Below are 19325 nucleotides of genomic sequence, written 5' to 3'. Positions count from 1 at the left end.
GGTGTAGAGCTAGAGTGGACAAGCTGTATTACCTGCTTTGCATGAACACTCAGAATGTTTGATGAAGAACTTGATTTTTTTCTGTCTGTTCCAGCAGAAATTCTTTGGTCTGTTATGTATTTGCACTATGTAGCACCCCAGAGCACCATAGATGTGGCTTTAGAATCTTCTGTTAGAAATGGCAGACAGGAAGAGAAAAAAAGCTTTCAAGCTTCCAATACATATCCATCATTACAAATAATACAAATTTGCATGCTTTTATAAAAGTTCTTTTTCTGTGTTGATAAAGCTCTCCAAATTACATGCTGGTTTCCCATGGATTTGTTTTGAATATAGTGTGAATTGATGAGCTTGGATATTTTTGATGTATGATTCACTACCGCATGCAGAGAAGAAAATTATATTTTGGTCCTGCAGAGAAATAAAACTAAGCAATTAGGTCTTCATTCAGTTAATTCCTGTTGACAACTGCATGCTTTGCAAGAAGAGAGTCTTCTGTTTCCTTACAAGGTCACTTGCACAATAAGAATTTTCTCAATGTAGATACCTCCATAATGTGGCCAAGATTGCAGATTAACTTTTACCTAGAAATGAGTAATAAAACACATAAGGCGCATTGAGAAGTTGGTTAATGTAAAATGCTGATTATACTCACACACACACACACAAAATAAAAGTACATAGACTGATAAGAAAAGTAATGTGTGTCTGTAGCAGTGGAAGGTTTTACATCCAATTATTGAAGAGTTTTGTGTTGTATTGCATAGCAAGTCTTATGCTTTTTCTTTTTTTGTACCTGTTTTTATTGTGGGTAGGATTTGGTCTTGTTTGTTTGTTTTGGAAATTTCTAGTGTTATTTTTTTGAGTGCTGTCTACATTTTTCTCCTACCAGAGACACAGTGATGGGTGAGCTTTCTAAGGGAACAGTAGTCACCACAAAAAAGAGAAGTAAAGGTTATTTTATTCTGAGAAACTTTCAATCATAAGGCTGGTCAGGGTTGTTGTTGCTGAAACTAGTGAATTGGCAGTGGTGTATTCATCAGTTTATTTCTTTTGTCACGTAGAATCAGAAGACTAAATCTTTTAAAACATGATTTATAGTTTTTACATCGTAGCATCATTTACGTCATTGCTATATAGATATTGCATTATGCATTTTTTTTTTTTTTAAGTAGGAAGAGGTGATTTTAGAGCTTTAAACAGTGTTGAGTCCTTGACTCAGTAGCTTGCTTTCTGGGAGAGCAGTAAGATGTGCTTGGAAATGATGCATGCCTAGAAGTTGAAAAGGCATAACAACTTGAAACTGTAAAAACAAAGAAACGAACAGAAACCCCAAAAAACTCACAGCCCAAAGGGTAGCAAAACACCCTTTCAAAATCAGCTTGTCAATATGCCTATATTTACTGAGTTCAGAAATTTGCTTGCCATGAATCTGGTGTATCTGGACTCCTCCATATTGTGCCAAATGGGAGCTGACAAGAATTGTCTTAGACACCACAGCTGTATGCCCAGAAATAAATAATACAGATGTGAATGCTCATAATTCTTGTGGTGTGTCTTTGAACTGTTGTAAGTGCAGTGCATGTTCCTGGACAGAGAAGACTGACCAAGGGTGGGCAGAGGAGGGATGGAGGCCTTTGCCTGTTGTGCTGACCTCTACAGCAAGAGATTGTGTTGATCCTTATACACACAGCTTCTCTGCCTCAAACCCTCTTTACAGCTGTAGATCTTATAGGAAAATATTCACTTAAAAAAGCTCCCTGTCATAAAAAGTCTCTTGTAACCTTTAAAAGAGTTACTGTCACCCTTAAAAAAGTAGCAATATGTCCAAAATTTGTCCCTTAATTCTGATCTGCCTTTCTCCAGATCACCTTCTGGTATTGAACATGATGTTGTGCTTGACAATGAAGATATCTGTTCTCCCGAAAAAGATTCTTAGTCTTTGGAGTAAAATAGCCACTTCAGTTTTTATGTAAAGTTTTTAATAAATTGTGTTCCTGAAAACATGTCTGACTACAAAGCACTTTTCCCAGGTCTTTGATTTCTCTTGCGGTTCTTCCCTGGACCCCGTCCCAAGTTTTTAACAACCTTTTTGAACAGAGAGTACCAGACCTGTAAGAAGTTTTCCATTAACTGCTACATTAGTGCCAAATGTGGGGGTAATGTAACCTCCCTGATCTTGGTCGACAACCACCTTCCTGCTCAGAGGTGGAATACCATACTGGCCACTCATGTACTAGTTTGCCTACTGGGTGTAAATTTCCAATGGGAAGATACCCATCAAGAACAGTCTAGTATGTACTTCATTACCTTTGTTCTTAGTCATGATACAGAAACAAATGAATGAGTTTCTGCTTTTTACATAGTGTGTTAGCATATCTCAGCACCATCTCTGTCAATAACTTGCTGCTCCTTTGTTCTGTATTTGGCTTTTTGCTCCTGTTGTCAGCAATGTTCCTTGAGCATCAAATTAAGAAACATACCTAGTCTACAAACATTATATCATGTTTTGGCTCCAATACGAGAGCACTTTGGAACATTAAAATATTTCTTTGCAGATTGTTCTTCCCCATTAACTTGTATGGGCTGTCCCGTGGGGACCATCTCACTCACTCAGATAACTGAAGATCTCCGTGGGTTCCCCTGATTTTTTTTTTTTTTTAACACAGTAGCTGAGCAGACTTCCATAAGTGTATTCCTCTGTATTTGGATACTGTTATTTAAAACCACAAAGGAATGTATCTCTCTGCCCTGGTGGAGAATAGCATTTAAAAAAAAATTAAAATAAATATAGCCAGAGCTTTCTTCTTGCAGAGTGCTGTGTTCTAAGAAGTAGTATTTCGACTGATTGTAGTTAGCTTCCATAAAGCCATTTTTAATTAATGTTGTTATATATTCCTTTATGTCATTAATCCTTTTGGTGGCTTGGGACTTAGCTGCAGACTTGTTCTGTGCATGAACATGAATAAGCTCAAGACAGTGGTGTTCAGGTTTTGCACATTCTTCCACATTCTTCAGTTTTCTTTCCTCAAGTTTCCTCAAATCTTTCCTCTGGGCTTGTGGGGGCCTCTTAGGCTGAGGTGATCAAGGCCAGAGGGCCTTGAAAGCCCACACTGCGGAGGAGAGCATACCCATGCCAGCTCCTCAGTCCCCAGGGCCAGGTGCTGGCTCAGAGAGGGTCAGCTGAGGACAGACACAAAGCCTTGAGCTCCCGTCTCTCTGTGCCAGGGGAAGCTCTCTGATTGCTTTGGCACCACATCAAACTCACAGATGAGCCTCTTTGCATCCTTGTTCTGTAATGCTTCTCTCCCCTCCTCTGGCAAATTTGCCAGCATTGTGAAATTAAAGCTGGGAAAGAGATCAGAACATTATCTAATGTAATCATGGCAATAGAGCTCAGGAACATAACTCTTGCAGCCTCTGTACTGTATTCAGTCAGCCTGTTTCTTGAGCCCTGTGCAAGTTAGGTTTGAGCATAACTTCTAATTAGGTATCTGGGTCATGTTTGACATACTCTCGGTTCTGCACCGACGTTTCTGTGCTCCTACTTTGCTCTAAATTTGCCAGCTGTTTTCCTTAAATAATTCCACTTCCCATCAAAGGATTGTATGTCTTACGTAATTACACCGTGGTAGCGTCAGGGCAGTCACAGGGACTTAGAGGTAGAAATAGCCCGATGTTTTCCACCAGCCTTAGCATTCCTTAATTAAATCATCAATATTTGGTTTCCCAACTTTGCTGTGACAAGCTTCTCCAGCTGTGCTGAACTCTCATTCATAATGTCTAGACTCTTAATTTGGAAACAGCGGTCCCCTGTGCCACTGAGTCCTCTAGTCCTTGCCTGTTGGCTGTTTAATCCAGAAATGTCAAGATTAAATTCCCTTTCATTACCTTCCTTCAGCAGTCCAAAGATGTGTTACCAGCCTGGATAGACTCGAGGATGGGTTACATGAATTTTCTTCAAAATAGTCTCAGGTCACTAAGCATTTTCTGAAACAGATGCACATTATGTGAGTTAAAATAGTACCAACACTATAAAAGCAGGTTGTAACACTGGAAAAATCACACCAGGGTGTAGAGTGCCAGAATAAGATAAAAAGTCTTTGCATGTTCAGTGTCAGGCTCAAGGTTTGTCAATTTGTGACTCCTGTTGTTAAAGTAGGGTTCAATCTCTTTAGGGCCTGTGCTGTTGAAAGAGATTATTTTTAAGAAGTGTTCTGGTTTTGTCACCACCCACTCCCCTCTCCTAGGATTCCTGGGCTAGTCTGTTCTTGGAAAAAGGGGATGTACATTTTAGGGGCAGTTTGTTAAGAGATTTGCATTTGTGTGCTGCAGTAAATGCCTTACTAGTGCATTTTAAAAAAATGCTTCTTTATTTAAAATGAAGAAACCCTGTTTCTCCTCGCTCACCCCTCAGTCCCCATCTGCGCTTTTGGCATTTGTGTGTGGTGCCTCCCCCGGTTCAGCAGGTTCTGCACAGCCTTATCCACTTGCTCTCCTGTTTGCTTCAAGGCTACAATCATTTCATTCTGCACTGCCCATGGCACTTCGTACCATTAGCCCCCCACTGCCTTCTGTTGTCCTTTATCCTTCCAGCTTCACACTTTCTTCCTTGACATTTCTTGTACTTGGAGGAGCCTCTCACAAGCTGCATTTATGATTATCAAAACGGTGCTTTCTGAAAGCCTTTGCATGTTTCTAGTGTCTTTCATTTTCCAGTAATGAAAACATGTATTAACCACCCTAACTCACCAACGAAGAACTTAAGACAGGTCAGATGCAAGCAGATAAACTCCTTGCCTATGCTTTCATAATGGGCCTTCTGTCTCTTATAGTGCTAAACTGTGCAGGCTGACAGCACCTTTCTGAGGTTTTATTATATCCATTCAGGCAAGTAGTGAAGATATAAAGTGACTTGCCTGCTGTTAAACATGAAGCCTGTAGTGCAGGTGAATATGGAAACCTAGGTACAACACCAAACGTTTCCTCACTATGACTGCAAGAAGGATGGAGACATGGCAAGCAGAATCCTGGGCAGAGGCAGATTAAAATAGTATGTATTTCTCAGGGATCAGAGCATACATGTGGCAAGGCAGTGTACAGGAATGGGAACTTCAGAGGTATGTGAGGAGAGGCTGAAAATACATCACATCTTGATTGTTATGGTCACCTGCAATTACAAATTTTCACTTCAGGCTACCTCTGGGTAACAGTGATCAACAGTAGTGACCTCCAGTGACCTGGAGGTTTGCCGTGTAGAACAAGAGGGGTGTTCTTCACAGATGATACTGAGAGAGATGGATTAATATGCTGCCACAGTGAGAGGTAAAACCCACAGCTGGTTTCTATCATGTCTGTTAAGCTACCTTGCTGGCTTTACTAAATTAAAGGAAGGTAGCATCTGCTCTTCAGCTGTGTCATTGGCAGTGCTTGATCAGCCTGACTGAGACTACAAGTTTGTTTGTACCTCTCTTTGCTAAGGGAGGGATTCACTTGTAGAGTTCATCCTGCTTTATCTCATTGCATAGCAAACTTTATTTCTTGAGTGATATTACTGAATTACAGTGTCCTACCTTTAATGAAAACCTAGACCTGTACATTCACATGAACGGCAGCTGCTTTTTTTGTCACATAACCTTGTCTCTTATATTACTGAGCTTTATAGCTTAGCTTTTGCTGTTGAAGATGGTAATTTCATGGTATGTTATGGGGACACGAAATAAAATACAGCCTTCTCTCTGCAAATAATCAAAGCTGCCAGGTAAGGCTGTAGTAGTGATGATAATATGCAATACCATGACCTAGGTGAGAGCTTTCTGAAGGGGCTTTGGCGTCTAGAGGGGCTGCACTTAACCTGTTTAGGGAATTAGCTGCAAGTGCTCTGTTCTGAGGTGGATTTCTGCAGGACAATTGCAAGAGAGACTCTGCAGGATCTCTGCTGGTGTTGGTCAAACCAGTGCTTGCCAATATTCTTTCAGGCCATGGATCCTATAGTGGATATTTAGGGTAGCATATAAAGAAATTGGCAAGAATCAATGGCGATAATCAAGTTCTGCAGATGGGCACTAGATCAAGGCAAAAAGGTGCTCCGTGGAGCAAGAGAGGTCCAGGAGGGAGCAAGGGGTGGGCAGCTCCTGACTCCCAGAAGCAACAGCTGCCATGTGGTGGCTGATGCAGGGGGATGGACATTCCCAGAAGCATCTATGGGAGATTTAAATGTCCCCTAGGGAGCACCACCAACTGGAGCACGGCAAACAGGTGTGTGGGGCATCAGAAAAGTGTGGTGCAGCGGTTTGTGCTGGGAGGGCAAACGGGGAGGGTGCTGGACCTTGGCCAGAAGGACCAGGGAACTATGGTGTAAACTTAGCACAAAATTAAGGCCTCTCCAAGGTCTGCACTGACCATTACTGGTGCAGCCTCCCAGTGGGTGCACACTGCCACCCAGATGCTAGGCTGCAGGGAGTGCCCCCTGTTGCGCTCATATTGGACACACAAATTGAGAATTCCAGAACTGGACACAAGAGTCCAGGTAGAGTCTCACAAGAGCAGACTAGAGGCGCAAAATCACCTCCCTCAACTTGCTGGCCATGCTTCTTTTGATGCAGCCCAGGATACCATTGGCCTTCTGGGCTGCAAGCATACATTACCAGCTCATGTCAGCCTTCTCATGAACCAGCACCCTCAAGTCCTTCTCTGCAGGGCTGCTCTCAATCGCATCAGTCACACATATCATTGATAATTTTAGAATCTTTGCAGTACTGTAAGACTGATGTGAACTACATAGCTGCTTATTTTACTGTTTATGAACTAAAATGTTTACACATTGTGGATGGGGTTTTAAAATACATAATTGTACATGAAGTGCAACCAGAGAAAAATATGCCCAGGTTTTCCCAGAAACCTTGATCTGTTTTACAAAATGCTCACTGCTGAATGGTGGAAGGAAAAGAAATAACCTGCTGATCTATGGCATTTAGTCTGGGACTATATGACAGCTCAAGAATGAGTTGAATGCTTGAAACCAAGGCGAAGCTCCTCCAATATCTACATGGCTAGGTGAAACAAAGTGCCTTTGGCAAATTAAGTTTGATATTTTAAAAAAAAGGCTGTAACAATTATGCCAATACCTATTTGTTGAGAGTGATAGGATGTGGGCTCCTGATGACCTTTCAGTTTGAAAATGGAACAAAAGATTCTAACTAATTATGGTATTTTTGAAACTTGTGTCCCGCATTATCTTCTAAAAATACAGAAAGGTTTTCTGTAGGGCATCTTTTTTATCGTGTTGGTATATTGTCTGGGGTCAACATTCTTTGCAGTCAAAAGATATAAAAAATCTATCTAGGTGAAATTCTCAAAAGCATGGATGGTTATTAGCATTCCATTCCCCAGTAACAATCAGAAGGAAATGTCCATGTCGTTGTGTATTCAGAGAAGCAAAGAGATGCAAACAACTAGACAGACAAAAAGGAGAAGCAAGCAAGGAGGTGCATTGTTTTGCCCTCAGAATTATTACTTTAGAATACCAAATTACAGACTGCATACTAATACCCAACAATTTTGTTTCATAAGAGGGAGTATTCTAAACCAGCATAATCCATATAATTGCTCCAAAATAGATTTAAAACAAAAACATGTATTTAATAACCAGATGATAAAATTGAAGAGATCTTCATGGGAAAAAAAATAGTTTAATCTAAGCCAGCCTGGGAACCTACTAACCTCCATTCCCAATAGACACTGATATCCTTCCTGCAAAAAGAATTACAGTAAGATGATAAAACCCACACTATTTCTTGCTCTAAAAGAACTTTTCTTACATTATTTTAGCATTAAGAAAGCAGTTAAGCCCCATCAACAGTGTGGCTGTTTTTATTGGCATGTCTTTTGGTAGGGAATGTTGTGGGTTTTGTATGAAGCTCTCAGTTTCCTCAGGGATGAATTGATTAGTGGTTAAATTGATCTGTATTTACAGGCAATTATATTCTTCCTTAGTAACAGAACTTAACCCAACCAGCTATTATCTAGCTAGGACAGCTTGATACAGTGGCAGGTCAGAGCGTTCTCTGGGCTAGCTATGCAACTCTGGTGCTACAGAGTGGATAACAGGATCATGTCAAAAGACTGGAGACAGGCTGCCTCCTGTTCCTACTTTATAAGCCTCAGAAGTGTAAGAGTTGGAAGAGCAATGAGCAGATGGAGGTGGTTATGGCCTCCCATGGCACTCACCTCCAGTGGCGCAGCACTCCTCCTTCTGCAGTCAGGGATTTTGATAACCTAGAAGCTCCTGTGTAAGGGAGATCCCTAGGGTGGAACCTCACTTCAACTCCTCACATGTGCCATGTAGCCCAAAAGCTGGCCATCCCTACAAGCAGTGCTTCAGACGGGCCTTATCAACAACTGTCTAGCTCCTCAGCATCTGCAAATCTTTGAAAGCTGCTTTTTTTTTTGTTGCCGATAGTAAGCCTAATGTATGCTTTTTTGCTTTGCTCTCACTGCTTTCCTTCCTGGGCTTGATTGCTTGTCCTGAATCAGCCAGTTTTCTGCAAATGTACATCTGAAGTAGTTGTGAAATAAGCATATCCTTACCATTCTGCATCAGCCAGTTTTCTGCAAATGTACATCTGAAGTAGTTGTGAAATAAACATATCCTTACCATTCTGCATTTACGTTTTAAACAAGGATGAACCTTTTCCCTCTTTACTTACCTGTCTACGTTGGGGGCCACTGTTCTGTTTCCTATGATCTGGAGAGAGGGCAAGAGAGTTGTATAGCCACATGAAAATAACTGTCTTTAAAATTGTTTGTGCTTTTTTTGATCTGTTTATGTTCTACTCATGAGACAACAAGTCTGTTGAATTTTTCTCATTTTTCTGGAGACTTCAGTGATGCCAGTTTTTAATGATGTATCTAAGTTCTTGTTTACTGGGAACTGATATTCTCAGGGAAGCCTCAGAAGACCAGCTGTTGCTGTTAAGCCAGGTATTTGTGAGGTCCAGGTTTAAATCTAAGGGGAGTTAAAGTCACAATATGTAAAGCATCTCTGTCAGAAATGCAGTCCTTTGCCTAGACCAGTATTCAAGGGTTTTGTAGGTGTAATTTGAAGAAAGGCTTCTATTTTCAGTGGGACATGGAAGGAAAGATAGAGGTGCTGATTGTGGCTTGTGATTTTAGATACCGGAAGGCTATATTGAAGGAAGATGAGATCTCATTAGCGTGAAAAGTGTTTCAATAAGAAGTGAGTAAATAAATAATTTGTCATGTTGTACTGCACTTTATTGAAGGCTATCATCTCCACATCTGTGACATGCCTCTCTGTGTGTTTTCAAATTTAAACATAGAGGAGACCCTCATGACTTTTGACTGACCATGCATTTGACTGGCTTCAATGGAGTTGTGACAGTGCCATTAGCAATGCACTTGGTACGAAACCTGAAATGCTGGCCACAGCAAGGGAGGAGAAGCTGGCACTGGTGAGGCAGTGTGATTGCAATTGGCTGAAGAAACTTTGTTTGCAGTTTTTGACCAAGGAATATGAGCTATGGCCACAGGGTTATTCTACATACATCACTTGGCAGAGGAAAGAAAGTATAGAAGTTGGTCTTTCTAGAATATTCTATCTTAAAATTGCTTTCCTCAATATTTCTCTCAGAATTGCTTGTGTGCGTGCTGATCTATGGCTTGTAGTTTCAGAAAATCACTAGGCTGGAAGAGGCCTTTGAGATCATCAAGTCCACTACTGTCCACTACTAAATCATACTCCTAAGCTCTTCATCTACCCACCTTTAAAATACCTCCAGGGATGGTGACGCAACCACCTCCCTGGGCAGCCTGTTCCAGTGCTTGGTAATCCCTTTGGTGGAGAAATATTTCCTTATGTCCAATCTGAACCTCCCCTGGCACAGCTTGAGGCCATTCTCCCTCGTCCTATTGCCTATCACCTGGGAGAAGAGACCAATACCCGCATCTCTACAACCTCCTTTCAGGTAGTTGTAGCCAGTGATAAGGTCTTCCCTCTGCCTCCTCTTCTCCAGACTAAATAACCCCAGTTCTCTCAGCTGCTCCTCATAAGACTTGTTCTCCAGCTGCTTCACCAGCTTCGTTACTCTTCTCTGGACACGCTTCTTATGGAAAAGCTTTTACATCAGAAAGAACTGCATGTTCACAGTCTACTTGGTAATGCCAAGTGGCCAGGAGGGGGAATGAGTAATAATAATAAAATACACAGCTGATGGAGAAAAGAGCAAGGGAAGAATGGTCCATGCCAGCTGAGTTTTACAAGTTGTGCAAGAGCCTGCATAGTTCTTGATTCTGCTTCACTATGGTATCTGTTGTGGTAGAAATATCTAGCCTGGCAGTCCTGAGAAGAGAGATCCAGGAAAGGCTTCCCAGGAGCCCACCAAAGACAGTTCTTTTCCAATAGAACTCTTTACTTGGGACTTGGCAATTGTACATTTCATAGAAAATGCAAGACCACTTGGAAGGCCTTTCCTGTGCCAGAGTTGATTCAGTTTGTGCTTTTTCTATATGGCCTTTAGAAGAGTATTTTGTATTGATATCTGTGTATTTATAACATTAGTACATGTACTCAGCATTGTTATGCTAAATTAGGTGTCGTGATTAACCATCATTGAGTTACCTTGATTTTGTACAGTAGGATTTCTGGTCCCACTTCTTCCAAACAATACTTTCATGCAGCAAGGACCATTGAGAAATTCAGTAATTTACTCTCTGACCTGTGCTTCTAAGGAGAGGTATTGTATGGATATTTACAAAGCCATGGATTCCTATGTTTTAATCTTATTTTTAGTGCCTGCCTCTCTATGTGGCAAAACATTTTGTTAGGCAGGAGTGACTTCTGTCTCATTTTTTCCCCTGGGTTTAACATGATCTCTTCTGGAGCTGACTTTCCTTACTTGTTTCTGTTGTACTGTTCTTTAGGTGAATTTGCTGTATTACTATCAAAACTAGTCTTCTTCATAACTTTGTTTCTCTCAGCATATTCTGTGTCTTTCACTTCTTACCTTTTCCCTCTCGTAAGTGATTCAGTTTGACTCATAACTTTAGCCCATTTGGTTTTGTGTGGATTGTTTTCCCACTGTAAGAGCAGAGTTCAGATTACAGATGGTCATCCATCTTTTCCTGTTGAGTCCAGGCTTCTTTACCTGATTGCATTTCTGAGATTCACAGAAATAAAGATTTTCCTTTGCCTTCCCAGTAAAAGACAAAAGTCTATAGCACAGTGAAAAGCTTGGTATTCCCACTAGGTCTTGTAAATTTTCCTGTATATAGCTAACTTTATTGTGGGGAGAAGGCTGGTGAGCTGGCTGCACTGGGATGGACAACAGACACCACCTTGTAGCTCTCCTCAAGCCGATGGTGCAGTGGGGGTAGCACCATGTGCACTCTGTCACCATCTTTCTGGAGGGCTGTTGGTGCAAGATGCTGATGACTCGTTGAGAAAAGTGAGGAACATTGCACATCTGAGTGTGTTTCTTGCAAATTCGTGGTCCTGAGGTGAAAGTGAAAAATAAACAGAAGATAAATGAGGCCTTTGCTTCCTCTGCCTTTGCGTACATGTTCTCGGGTACAACCTGATGGTGTGACCTGTTATGCTTTACTGTGATGCTGTAATTCTGTGTGTTGATTTCTTGCGATCTTTTTGTCCTGTTGCTCTTGTACCCTGTGAGTGACATCAGCATAGGCATTGACCTTCTCCTGTGCTTCTCCCACGATGGGGAGAAGACAGTGCCTGCTTGTCACACACCAAGGGAGACAGAGTAGGTCCCAGAATTACAACATTTAGTGTATTACTTATAATATTACAATTCTAAGACAAGAGTATAAGCTTAAGTCTAGATCAGTATTAGCATCCTATACAGGTTTGTGAGGAACTACAAATTGTCTGGAGTTCAGTAATAAAGTCTTTTTAGATATTTCCATGAGGTTGCTGCAGGTGAAGTTTTTGCAAACACTCCAGTGCTCAGAGGGATTGGATCCATGATGTGATGTTGACATCGGTGGGGGATCTCAGACCAGCTGAGAGGGAGCTCCATTTATTACCTGCTCCTCTCATTCTGTTATAGTCACTTCTGGAGTGATAACATCTGGGGTACCAGTCGGCTCAGCTTCTTGTATTCCTTACCTTTGGCCAGTGGCACTGCTGGTAAGGGACATGGTGGGTTGATTTGTCCACTCTGCTGGTTCAACATCCACCAGTGTGCAGGGACTCGAAACTCCGGGGTCATTCATCAAGCCATTTCCAACACACAAAACTCACTGTTTCCACATCCGTAAGTCATCCAAGCACAACGTATATTGGTTTCTATTCATAAATCTTACTAATACTACTGTCACCTCTGCTTCTTTGTTCCGTGGCTATGGCATAACTCTGCATATTTGCGTTGATATGTGGGAGGGGGTGGCCAGAGGCCAGTTTGGTCATCCCGGTAGGCAAACCTAATGGCTAGCTCATTCTCCCCCGACTCATCCTTGCTGTATACGTCGGCTTTGGTGTGGCCGCTGGTGTGGAGTGGCCACCAGACCGCTGTCTGGCTCCAAACCATCCCGTGGCTTAGCAAAGCAGTAGCCCTTCTTCAGCAGCTTCAAAGTGGGAGTGGAAGGAGGGGGAGGGATATGCCGCTGCTCTCCCTCTCAGCCTGGAGTCTGTTTACAGTCATTAGCTGCAAAAGCACTTCTGGAGGTGATGAGCGGGGCTTGCAAACCAGCCAGCCCAGGGCTGCCTCCCATTCCCTGGGCAACACCACCACCTCCCGGTCACCCTGCCGGCCGCAGCCCCGACCCGGGCACCCCCGGGGCTGTATCTCAGCCAGAGACTGTCCCTCCTGGCTGCCACCCCGAGGCCTGGGGCAAGGAGGAGAGAGAATGGGCAAAAGGTGAAAAGAAGGAAGGAGCAATGTGTGTTTTAAACGATAATGTCAGCCGAAAATACTTGAAGAATGTTTGCAACTCCAGCAAAGATTTGATTTTATTGTAATAAGCGCTGATTTGATACAAAATGCATGTGGTGTGGTCCGTGTGCCGTGGTCGGGACTTTATAGAGTGGGTTTCCAGCTCACATCCACAGCACAAGCGTTCGCTTTCGGCTCCGCGGGGTCCCTGGCAGCGGCTCGGGGCAGTGGGAACCGCGATGGCAGGGCCGCCTTCTCTGTGTCTGCCCAGCGCCGGCTGCTGGGGCCCTGCGGGTAGTGCAGTGCGAATGGGAAACCTTGCTGTTGCTGGAAAGCAAATATGCAAGACTTCTGAGCGCAAGAGAAATTTATTAGCTTTTTTTTTTTTTTAAATATGTATTACAGGAAGATCTTTTGTCAAAGTATTCATGTAGTTCTAGTTTCTTCAATCACTTGTGAAACTTTGTTCTCTGAAGATACCTTAAAACTTCTCTCCTTAGGCTTCTGATGAATCAAAATACTGTCCAAGACCTTACAAAACACAGTCATAGATACTCATAGAATCACTAGGTTGGAAAAGACCTCTTGGATTATTGAGTCCAACCATTCCTGTCTGCCACTAAACCATGTCCCTCAGCACCTCGTCTACCTGTCTTTTGAATGTATCCAGGGATGGTGACTCAACCACCTCCCTGCACAGCCTCTGCCAGTGCCCAATGACACTTTCTGTGAAGAATTTTTTTTTCTGATGTCCAGCCTGAACCTCCCCTGGCGGAGCTTGAGGCCATTCCCTCTCATTCTGTCCCCTGTCACTTGGGAGAAGAGGCCAGCACCCTCCTCTCTACAACCTCCTTTCAGGTAGTTGTAGAGAGCAATAAGGTCTCCCCTCAGCCTCCTCTTCTCCAGGCTAAACAACCCCAGCTCTCTCAGCCGCTCCTCCTAAGACTTGTTGTCCAGCCCCTTCGCCAGCTTCGTTGCTCTTCTCTGGACTCGCTCCAGAGCCTCAACATCCTTCTTGTGGCAAGAGGCCCAGAAATGAACACAGTGGTGCTGTCTTGGTAAAAAGTGTTTGCTTTGCACAAAGAGGGTTTTGAGTTTTATCTGTCTGGAAATTAAAAGTACCAAAATGTGTTTTGCTGCATTATAAGGCCATTCTGTGCAAATTTGCCCAGGCAAACAGTGCCTGCTGAGAAATGTTGCATAGATGATCCGGTGGGTCTCTTCCAACCTGGTTATTTTATGATTCTATGATTCTATGACCAAAGACATTCCTGCCACTATTGCCAGGACACGGCTGCATTCAGAGTGCACGAAGTGGCCTACGTCCCCACTGGTGTATTTCCAGAGAGCCATACCAGACTGGAGAAGTTCGTATTTGGCAAATCTAATTTCTTTCTATGACAAGGTCACCTACCAAGGGAAGCCATTTGATATAAACTTTCTGGATTTCAGTAAAGCCTTTGATACTGTCTTCCATAATACCCTCCTGAACAAAATGTCCAGCATACAGCTGGATAAACACATAACGTAATGGGTGAGCAACTGGTTGACAGGCTGGTCTCAAAAGGGTCATAGTAAACAGGGTTACATCAGGCTGGTGGCCAGTCACTAGCCGGGTTCCACAGTGATCTATCTCAGGGCTAGTACTCTTTCATGTCTTCATAAATGACCTGGATGCAGGACTTGAAGGTTTACTCACTGTGTTTGTGGATGACATGAAACTGGGGGGAGCTGTTGACACTCTTGAGGGCAGAGAGGCCCTGCAGAGGGATCTAGACAAATTGGAGAGCTGGACAATCGCCAACCACATAAAGTTTAACAGGGCCAAGTGCTGGATTTTGAACCTGGGATATGGCAGGCCTGGATGTACATACAGACTGGGGAGCGAGAGGGTGGAGAAAAATGCTGCGGAAAGGGATCTGGGTGTTCTAGTCAATGGCAAGTTGAATATGAGCCAGCTTTGTCCTAGGGTGCCTTAAGCATGCTACCCGGTCAAGGGAGGCGATGTTCCTGCTCCGCTCTGCACTGGTGCAGCCCTAGTAATGTTGAGTACTGTGTGCCATTTTGGGCACCACAGTGTAAAAAATGTATAAAGCTACTAGAGAATGTCCAGAGGAGGGCCATGAAGTTGGCAAAAAGGTTTAGAGGGGAAACTGTATGAGGAGTGGCTAAGGTCACTTGGTTTGTTCAGCTTGGAGGAGACTGAGGGCAGACCTCATCGCTTCCTCACAAAGGGATGAGGAGGAGCAGGCGCTGATCTCTTCTCTGTGATGTGACCAGTGATAGGACCCGAGGGAATGTCAGGAAGATGTGCCAGGGTAGGTTTAGGCTGGTTATTAGGAAAAGGTTCTTTACTCAGAGGGTGGTGGAGCACTGGAACAGGTTCCTTAGGGAAGTAGTTATGGTGCCAAGCCTGATAGTATTCAAGAAGCATTTGGACAGCGCCCTCAGACACATGGTGTGTGTTTTGGGGTTGTCCTATGCAGGGACAGGAGTTGGACTGGGTGGCCCTCATGAGTCCTTTCCAACTCAGGACATTCCATGATTCTAATAGTCTGTGGTGACAGTTGACAACTTACCCTCACTCTCATGAGGTTTACAGACAGAAGCACAAAGCTGCTGGGCCACAGACTGAGGCATCCTTGGATGGAAATAGGAAAGCAGCAGCACTGCCTGTCCCACCACAAAGCTCTCTGAAGTAAGGGAGATACTTTGAACATCACTGATCCTCATTACAAGATGAATGGCTTTATGAAGGCTATGTTCTGTGCTCCTGCTTGGATAACAACCGTATATGTATCTGTATCTGCTCTGAGCCCACTCCACATCCAGGTCCTGCTGCTATCTGAAATCATTGCTGTTTTGGCACACCCCATCAACTTTTCCAAGTGCAAACCCATTCTTGCATGGAAAGGCATTAAATAAAATGTAAACCTTCAAATTCTTAGAGGGGAAAAAAAAGAAAGATAGAAAAACATTTTACTAGATTCCCTCTGTCTCAGTATGGAAACAAAAAGGCCCTCTGAAATTCATAGGCAGATATTTTGCAGTTCTAAGCTTCCTAGTGTTTTGACACTAGATTTAAGTATTTAAACTGAGTGGTACTTGTTAAATGCAGCTTTCAGCTTTTCAAAATACTTCCTACTTTCAGAGGTTATTTGTTAAAATTAACCTGAAGGATTTACCAGACAGTAAACACAATTTTAAAGTACAGGTATTTAAGAGAAGCCGATTGTTGTTTTTACTGCTTCTGTTATTATGCACAGATCTGTGAAATCTGTCAAATGTAAGAAAGAACAAATAATTTACCTATTTTGAACTTGTTATACAATTATGAGTACTGACAGATGTGTGCTTGTTGATTATTTCAGTGTTACCATTAAATTGTTCTGCACATTTCAAATTCCCACTGGTACATATCTCTGCCCAAATTTGAAATGCAGGAACGAGCTGTTGCCAGCAAAATCAATTGTTCTTTGCTGGTATGAGCGCCTTTAACACATGGTTTAAGGAGCCATGTTCAAGATACGACCTCTAGTGTTCGTGTCAGCACTGTCTTTTTTCACTATGGCAGTAAGCAAATTGTCATAAATTGCTAGGTGATCGCACTTCATCTGGCATTACCCTTACTAGAATAAATGGTATGTGCGACTTTAAACTCACTAGAGAATTGTCTCTAATTGATGCTGCACAAACACAGATCTCCAGTGAAGCCGGCTGCACTCTAGTGCACCCTGCGTTATACATGATTGAAACACCTAGCAGGGAAAGAAGAGGAAAGCTGTACAATACCAATTATTTCATTTTCAGGAAAATGAACTCCTGGAGGGAAAAGAGCTACCGATGTCAAGTTATTTCATTTTCCAGGTAATGTGACTGTTACTGCATCACTGCAAACAGTCCTGCGTAAGGTTCTCTACCTTTCCTAAAGAATAAGAGGGAAAAGAGTAGCAACATGTCACGATGAAGTTAGTTTCTTAGAGAATTTAGTGATGCCAATTATCCCTATCTGTAATAGAGAGCACAGACAATAATGTTCTGCAGTTAACACGGAAGCATGAGATCTTGTGAAAGAGATCTGTTGTGGCCAGAGCTCTTTAGGAGGTTTAAAAATCAAGGGCTTCTGCAAACAGGATTACTGCGGAAATTCATAGAAACCCAGCACAGGATAGGACTGCAGGGTCTGATCTCCTATTAAATGTTGTGCCAAAATGACTAAAATGCTGCAGCTTTCACAACACTTTACTGTCATGCACTGGTTGGTGACATTTACACCTTTGCAGAGAAACTGTTATAACACTGGTGAAGTCAAGGAGGACCTTGATATGACAACCTTTGAAACCCACTTTGCAAGTGAGGGCACAGTGTGAAGTGCCGTAATAGTCACATGCTGAAATACACTAGTTGCCTGCTACGTTTTATAAGTCTTCCTTTTTTCTGGACAAGAATGCTTGCTATTAGAAATACTAATATATGATTGAAATGACAGGAAGATTGCTTTTGATTTAAAGTCTGTGTGCGTGGATTGCATAGCAGTAAAAATGTTTCAGCACTAACAACATCTGACACAGGAATCTTCAAAGGCCCTGATTCCAGCAGCGCTCATGAGAGTTGCTTTCCTTGCTATTTTGTTGCTAAATCATTCTGACAGCATGAGGAACAGCGTCTAAACACTACTATGTGGCAGAGAGCCAAGCTGCTAAGCTGTACAAGCCACTTCAGTAGTCTGAGTAATTCAAAGGCAGAGCAGCCTGAAAAATGACTGCAAAGTTATGATCAATTGTAGGTGTAAAGATACATCTTAAGAAATCTGAAGTTCTTAGTGATTTTTAAAGGGAGGTAACTTCTGATGCTACTATGAAGTCCTTGCTACTATTGCTGCTGGGAGGCTGGGACTGCAAGGTACAGTTTTCAGGCCCCTTGCATACCTTTCATAATGGCTTTCAAGGCAATGTCCTCATCTTCTGTGGGTGTTATAGGAGGAGTGGGGACAGGTTTGAATGATGCAAAGTGTGGAATTGTTAATTTGGGGGGTTTGCAGTTTCTTCCAGTATTTCTAATAACAGCAGTTTGTTTGGGGTTGCATTGGAGGAGAGAACAAGCTTTGGGCACAGGTCGCACAGTATGTCTGTAGAGCAGGTCAAAGTCTAGTTAAATAACACAACAGCTGGGGGACTGTGCTGGAGTTATGATGTAGTCTGAGTTCTGAAGGATGAGCGTGTGTGTTTGGGGCTATTGACATGCTTATTGATGTTAGGCCTGGCTGTGCATAGCACAGCTCTGATAGCAACTTAGCCTTTTCAAGGCAGGTGAGGAATGTTTAGCACAAATAAATCATTGTGGCTGCTCCTGTGATAAGACCACTGCTTAGCATCTCTCAGTGCAAGCAAAAGTTAGTGTGTAAAGCAGTCAAAGGCGCAGAGCATTGAGTGCGAGGGCAGGGCCAACGCTGGTGTGACAGCTCCGTAGAAGCAGAGTGAGAACAAGGCTGAGGCTGGCATGGCACCAAACTCTATTTTGTTGCAGGTCAGCTGGAAAAAGACCTTTTGCTGGTGTTGCTTTTTTTCCAGTTGAGAACCCGGTTTAAGCTGTGCTGGCAGACCTCTCACTGGGATTAACCGTGCATCCATTAGGAGGTTTGCTAACTCAGCCTTACTAATACCGCTGTAGAGCAATCATTTTAAATCCAGGGCTCTCGGCTAGTGGCATCCTTCTGCTCCTTGGTGCTGGCTGCCTGCTTTTAAGTATTGTTGGGGGGAGGGTGTTGCAATCCAGAAGCCTCTCTTTGTGTGTATCTTCTGCCGCTTGCTTTCATGCCTTGTAAAGCTACCTGAACTATTTTTAGACATGCAGCACTGTAATGAAAGAAGTCTGGCCATGATATCTCTAGGATTTTATGATCTAATTTATCTTTGTTACCTGGTAAATTAGCCCACACAGAGCTCTAAACTGTCATGTCTGATCATTTATTGATTCCTGCCTAGTGAAAATCTCCCTCTACAGGTCTGCATTGTAGAGGGTATGTGCACTTTGGTAGCCTGGCCAATTTGATGAGAAAGCAAAAGTCCCTCCAAATAAGAGTTTAGAAGAAGGAGCTATTAACAGGATGGAAGTAGACAAGGAATTTGAATTTTGCAATCTAAATCTGTTCTTCATCTTTTACATCTGTCTATATTTAAAATACAGGCAGAAGGGGGGGGGTGTAACATGTAAAATATGTTTTGGAGAAAAAGATTGAATTTACACTGCAGTACTGATGGTTAAATTGTGAATTTGCAGCTTGTTACTTCCTAAGTTATTTCAAAGTGTGTTAGCACTCAATTGCTACAAATTCCTGTTCCACTCCTAGTTATAGCACATAAGCAGCTCTGCCACTGTGATTTGTTGTCCTTCTTTTGGTCTTGTTCCCTGAGG

At 42.7% G+C, this 19325-nt stretch overlaps 1 protein-coding gene across 4 annotated transcripts in view; it reads left to right on the top strand.

Annotated features, from left to right (window-relative positions):
* The window catches only part of RGS6 (regulator of G protein signaling 6), a 282882-nt gene that overhangs the window by 180481 nt on the left and 83076 nt on the right, over positions 1 to 19325 (top strand). The window contains exon 2 of one of the 4 annotated variants that reach the window (XM_069858277.1): positions 16722 to 16778. The exons of the other annotated variants lie outside the window; for them this stretch is intronic. The gene's annotated coding sequence lies outside the window, so the exon portion shown is untranslated. The remainder of the gene's footprint in view (positions 1 to 16721; positions 16779 to 19325) is intronic. 4 annotated transcript variants of the gene reach the window in all.

Source organism: Phaenicophaeus curvirostris, chromosome 5 (genome assembly GCF_032191515.1).
Source record: "Phaenicophaeus curvirostris isolate KB17595 chromosome 5, BPBGC_Pcur_1.0, whole genome shotgun sequence".
NCBI classification, from domain to species: Eukaryota; Metazoa; Chordata; class Aves; order Cuculiformes; family Cuculidae; genus Phaenicophaeus; species Phaenicophaeus curvirostris.
The sequence above is the reverse complement of the archived record's forward strand: the minus strand, read 5'-3'. Positions and strand labels throughout refer to the sequence as shown.